The sequence below is a fragment of the Protopterus annectens genome, chromosome 13.part0, assembly GCF_019279795.1.
Source record: "Protopterus annectens isolate FY-2018-M chromosome 13.part0, PAN1.0, whole genome shotgun sequence".
Taxonomy (NCBI): Eukaryota; Metazoa; Chordata; order Ceratodontiformes; family Protopteridae; genus Protopterus; species Protopterus annectens.
In genome coordinates this window covers 1,058,375,874-1,058,381,920 of record NC_056747.1, presented here as the reverse complement: position 1 = coordinate 1,058,381,920, position 6,047 = coordinate 1,058,375,874, and the positions used below count along the sequence as shown (strand labels likewise).

The 6,047-nt window shown below is 44.6% G+C and overlaps 1 protein-coding gene across 1 annotated transcript in view; it reads right to left on the bottom strand.

The window, feature by feature from the left end:
• FBXL20 (F-box and leucine rich repeat protein 20) overlaps window positions 1-6,047 on the bottom strand; it is a 2,487,640-nt gene that overhangs the window by 1,037,992 nt on the left and 1,443,601 nt on the right. The window lies entirely within an intron of this gene.

Genomic DNA, 6,047 nt, shown 5'->3' with positions numbered 1-6,047 from the left:
TATTTGGGGGTTTAAAAAATTTTTTTCCGGGGAAACCCGCTTAATAGTGAGTTTGTTGAATGTAGCACAAAAACGACAGGCCGAGACGTCGTGGTCTGGGCCTAAGCAAGGAAAGCAGAGGGAATGGAAATCCTTATGCGGTATTTGCTTCCCACATGAAATGCAATTATTAACTTTGTCTGACATCGGTCTGAGGCAAGAAAAGTTTCCCCAGCGGGGTACTTAGCTTTCAAGAAGACTTCGGTTGAAGAATAGTCATATTCTCAGGAGCTGGCCGACCGGCACTTGCGAACTGCTTCTGCTTCGGGCACCGCGCGGCAAGAAAGACTGAGGAAAATAGCGTCGGCTGGTTCTTTTATACCCCTGCCGCACTGACGTCAGGGAAGAAGCGACGACATCCAACGCCGGACCTAGACTTTGGAATTCGGCAGACCGAGGACCTGCCTGACGGCAGGATAACCCATCTGTTATGACTGCAGCTGTATGCACGATGAACATCTGGGATTTATTAACTGAATCACAATTTATGTCAGCTGCTATTGGCACTGCACCTACCTTTTCATTTAAAAGAACCAAAACCATAAGAATGAGTTTAGAAAACAGAGATTTACCTTTTCTTATTAAATCTACTTCTACTTCCAACTCTCAAAATGGGATGTATTCATGTAATAAATGTGTGGTATGCCCTAATATTTCCACAGGATCTCAATACATGTTCACACATTGTAATTATACTATTATGTTTTCAAAATATTTCTTCTGCCCTTCTACAGCAGTAGTATATGCAGGTATTTGTGCATCTTGTAAAGCATTTTATGTAGGTAAAACTACAAGAAAACTTTCAGATAGAATTAAGGAGCATCTAGGAGCCATCAGGGCAAAGAACTTAAATAATGCCTTTGCTAAACATAGCATTTTTTTGTACTTCTTTTAGTAAATTTTACTTCATAGTATTAGAATAAGTTAACTGTTTTTTTTGGAGATTGGGAATTATATTTAGAACTAAGAGAAAGTACAGTTTTGTACCTACCATAAATGTAGATGTCCGATAGGCATGCATCTGCAGTCCTAACATATGGGTTGTCCTGCCTCAGGCAGCCCTTCGGTCGGCCGGATTCCAAAGTCTGGGTCTGGCCTCGGCTGATGTCGCACTTCACCCGACGTCATAGCTGCTGTGTACTGGGTATAAAGGCATCAGCCGACGCCATTTTCCTCAGTGTTTCTTGCCCCAGATGCCAGGTGCCCTCTACAAAGGCTAAATTTGGATAAATGCAAATGATTCCAAACAGTAGAGAGCAAACAATATAAGAATGTATATACAAACAAATACACCATAATAGATTCCCCCAGCTAGCTACAAGGGGGGGTAAATACCCTAGGAATACCACAGAGGGGAAGGAGGGCGGGTAATCCTGACTGCAGATGCATGCCTATCGGATATCTACATTTATGGTAGGTACAAAACTGTACTATGTCCTTCAAGGATGCATCTGCAGTCCTAACATATGGGTAGAATACCATAGCCAAACTGGGGGAGGAGGTACTAAGATAAAGATGGTGTAGTTAAGAACACTTGCAAAACAGCAGTTGCAAAACCTGCTCGGGATCTGGAGTATAAAGGAAGATTATAATGCTTGGCAAATGTATGCACGGAGCTCCAAGTAGCAGCTTCTAAAATGTCTTTAGTAGCCACTCCTCGTAGGAAAGCTGTAGTGGTGGCTGTAGCTCTTGTGGAGTGAGGCCTGATATTTTCTGGAGTTGTCTTTCCATGAAAAGAGTAGCAAAATCTAATGCAATTTCCTATCCATTTTGAGATTGTCTGTTTTGAAATTGCTTTTCCTTGCATTCCTGTTGCATATGCTACCAGAAGCTGGTCAGTTTTTCTGTTGGTCTTAGTTCTGTCCAGATAGTAGCGTAATTGCCTGTGCACATCCAAGGTATGTAGTAGTCTTTCCCCCCTGTTCTGTGGGTTGGGGAAGAATGTAGGTAAGTGAATCGCTTGGTTCAATGATACTCTGGAGACCACTTTTGGCATAAAAGTAGGGTTAGTTCTCAGAGACACTCTATCCTGATGGAAGATAAGGAAGGGCTGTACTGCCATTAATGCCTGTAACTCAGATACCCTTCTTGCTGAAGTGATTGCAAGCAGGAAAGCAGTTTTCCAAGATAAGAACTGTAATTCTGCTGTTGCTGCTGGTTCAAAAGGGGGAAAGTGTTAACTTTTCCAGCATAAAGTTAAGATCCCATGTAGGCAAAGGTGGTTTCCTTGGAGGCTTTACATTTTTAATTCCTCTCAGGAACTGCCTGAGTAGAGGATGAGAGAAGAGTGGAGGATCCATGTTGTATTCTGCTGAAATTGCTGATGCATGAATCTTAATGGAAGAATAGGACAGGCCATTGTGGAGGAGTTCTGCTAAATATTCCAGGATGTTTGCTATGTTTGCTAATGATACATTTTCCCCTTTTGCTGCACTCCAATTGAGGTATCTTTTCCATTTGGCTGAATAAGTCTTCCTTGTGGAGGGTCTGCGAGCCTCCAGGATAATGTCCTTAACCCTCTGAGATAAATCTGGGTTATTTTGTTTTATGCAATATTCCAGGCAGCTAGCTGTAGTGTTTTCAAGTTTGGATGTAGGATCTTGTAGTTGTTCTGTGTTAGAAGTAAAGGACATAGAGGTAGAGGCCATGCTTGTGTCCGAGACGTGCTTCTTAGTAGCGGGTACCAATGTTGCCTCGGCCAGTCTGGAGCTATCAGGATTATCCTTGGCTGATCCTCTTTGATCTTCAGTAGTACTTTGTACATCAAAGGAAGAGGTGGGAATGCATATGCTGTCAGGTTTTTCCAGCTGAAGGATAGGGAGTCCACCCTCCAAGCAAGTGGATGGTATGCTCTTGTGCAGAATTTCTTCAATTGGTGGTTGTGTGGGGAGGCGAACAGGTCTATTTCTGGTAGTCCCCATTTCTTTGTTATGGTTTTGAAGATGTCTGGATGCAGCATCCATTCGTGAGCATCCATAGTAGTTCTGCTTAAGGTGTCTGCTAGTGAATTTTCTTTTCCTGGTACAAATCTGGCCTGGAGTTGAATGTTGAGGTTCAGGGCCACGTTCTACAGATCCATTGCCATCCGGCATAGAGGATATGAGTGTGTACCTCCCTGTTTGTTGATGTACCACATGACTGTGGTGTTGTCCGTCCTTATCAGCAGGTGACCTTGTTGAAGAAATGGTCTGAATGCCTGGATTGCATGTTTCACTGCCAGCATCTCCTTTTGATTTATGTGTAGATTCAGCTGGTCTTGTGTCCATAGGCCTTGTAAACACTTGTCCACCGTGTGCGCCCCCCAGCCTAGGTCTGAGGCGTCCGTGGTGATGGTCTGGCTTGGATGAGGTTTGTGGAAAGGCAATCCTCTGTTCAAATGACAGGCCTGAGCCCACCACAGGAATTCTTGCTTCAGGCATGGAATTATTGGAATCTGGGCTTCTAGACTGTGCTTGTGTTGAGACCATACATTCCTTGGGTACCATTGCAACTTCCTCATATGCAGTCTGGCATGTGAAATCAATATTATGCAGGATGCCATGTAACCCAGGGCTTGCAGGACTTTCCTTGCAGTAAGCTGGGTCTGTGTTGTTAATGTCATGAAATAGAGTGGTAGTTGCTTTTGTTTTTCTTCTGTGAGAAATGCCATCTGAGTTGATGTGTCCAGTTCTGCACCCAAGAATGTTACCCTTTGGGATGGTACCAGCCTTGACTTTTGCATGTTGACTGTGTATCCCAAGGCTTGCAACAGTTGTATAACTTTTCTAAATCTTTTGTTAATTTTGTCTTGTTGTCCGCTTGTATTAGGCAGTCGTCCAGGTATGGGTAAATTTGTATTCCCTGAAGCCTGCAATGAGCAATTACTGATGCCAGGCATTTCGTGAATACTCTGGGTGCAGTAGATAAGCCAAAGGGCAATGCTGAGAATTGATAATGCTCTGATCCTGCAAGAAATCTGAGGTGTCTTCTGCAATCTGGTCGTATAGGGACGTGCAGGTATGCCTCCTTGAGATCTAGAGTCACCAGCCAAGACTCCTTGCCCAGCATGGGAAGAAGTTGCTGTAGGGTCAGTATTTTGAATTTTGGAACAATGAGGTATGTGTTCAGAGCGGACAGGTCGAGAATAGGCCTCCATTGATTTTCTTTTCTTGGTACAAGGAAAAGTCTGGAGTAAAATCCTTGTCCTTGTTCCATAGGTGGTACCTTTTCTATAGCTCTCATCCTTAAGTAGGTTGTTGATTTGTTTTAGAGCGTTTGTTTTTTGGCTGGGTGTTAGGTTTGGCATTCCTCTCTTTTTTGGTAGAGTGTGGAAGTGAAACCTGTAGCCTTTGTCTATTGTTTGTAAAATCCATTTGTCTCCTGTAATATAATGCCAGTTTACGGAAAATAAGGCTAGTTTTCTGCCCAAGGGTGCTTCCAGTTGTTCCCTGGTAGGCGGAATCAGAGCCAAGTCATTGTGTCTGTCCTGTGGAAGTGGTTGTAGCTGAATCTGTGGCAGTATTTCTCTGGTTGTTAGGATGCCACTGACGTCCCCTGTAGGCACCCCTGGATTGACCTCTGCCTCTTGGGCGTCTATTTCTGCCTCTCTGTGCTCTGGAGGTGTCTGGAAAGGACCAATTATTCGAAGGCCAATTTCTGCTAAACCTCAGGGGTTGGACCTGTAAGAAATCCTTGACTGTTTGGACAGATTTTGCTTTTTCTTCCACCTTCTTTAGAACCTGCTGTGCAGGGGAGCCAAACAAACTGTTTCTCCATAGGAGCATCTAGGAGTTTTGACTTTACATGGTCTGGTAAGGATTGTTCTTTTAACCAGGCATGCCTTCTAATCACTGTTCCAGTCATAGCTGATCTAAAGGAAGCCTCCAGTGCATCATAGCCACATTTTAAGAAATGGTTACTGACCTGCTGAGAGTTATGTACCAAATCCTGAAGGGACTTACGGTCTATAGGTTCAGGAGAGGACAGTTTTTTATTTAGCTGGTCTAACAAAAATTCCTGGTACTGAATCATGTGAAATTGACAGTTTAAGGCCCTGGCCGAAAGAGTAGCAGAAGTATAAACCTTTTTACCCCATCTCTCTAATGCTCTAGATTCCCTTTCAGAGGGGAGAGGGTTTTTGGCAGAGGCAGCAGCAACAGCTTTGGGGCCCTGTGAAATGGTTTCAGGATCTGCAATAGGGGCCTTATACAAATGGTAGTGTGTGTCCGGGACCCTGGAATATCTGTCAGGCTTGGCAGGGGCCGGAGGGAGAGAATCAGGGGCAGTACAGGCATCATTATATGCATCATCAACAACTGTTAGTACTGGAGGAATGGCTAAAGGCCTATGCTGTGGTAAATGTAAAAAGGTCCTTAGCCTTTTCCTTGAATCTGAAAAATCCTGGCCCTGCCATTGAAAATGTTCTCTCATAGCATGTAAGGTTTCCCCAAAAGAAAATTCTTCAGGAGGAGAGGCAGAAGGAATGGAGTCTTCTGCATCAGAATCCTCATAAGGAGAATATGGGCCTTCCGGAGGGTCTGGAATATCTGAATCATCCGAGGAATAGTCTGTAGAAACAGGATCCGGGGGTTCAGTTCTAGGCCTCTTATCTGGAGGGGGTTGAGAGGCCCTGTCTGGGTGAGGTTGGGATCCCCTGATCAAAGAAATGAGATCCTCAGCCAGGCTGAGCATTTGGGAACTAGAGGTAGGCCTGTGTGAGGGAGTTTTAGCAGTTAAGGCCTTAGAAGATTTAGCTGCTTTAGCCCTGGAAAAAGCCTTGATAGACATAGATGCAGGGGGTCTAGCAGCTCCACGTGCAGGGGTAGATATGTCTAAAGGAATAGTATCTGATAAATCCTGGGTGCCTGCTTCAGCAGGGGTAATTTCAGTAGCAGATTCAGCCATGCTCTGTGAGGCCTCGGCTATCGGAGGCATGCTTTCGGCCGAAGGAAGAACCGAGGACTCTGTTTCAGCTGAAACCGAGACACTCGCGGTTGGCCTAACCGTGGTTTCAGCCGAAACCGCGGACC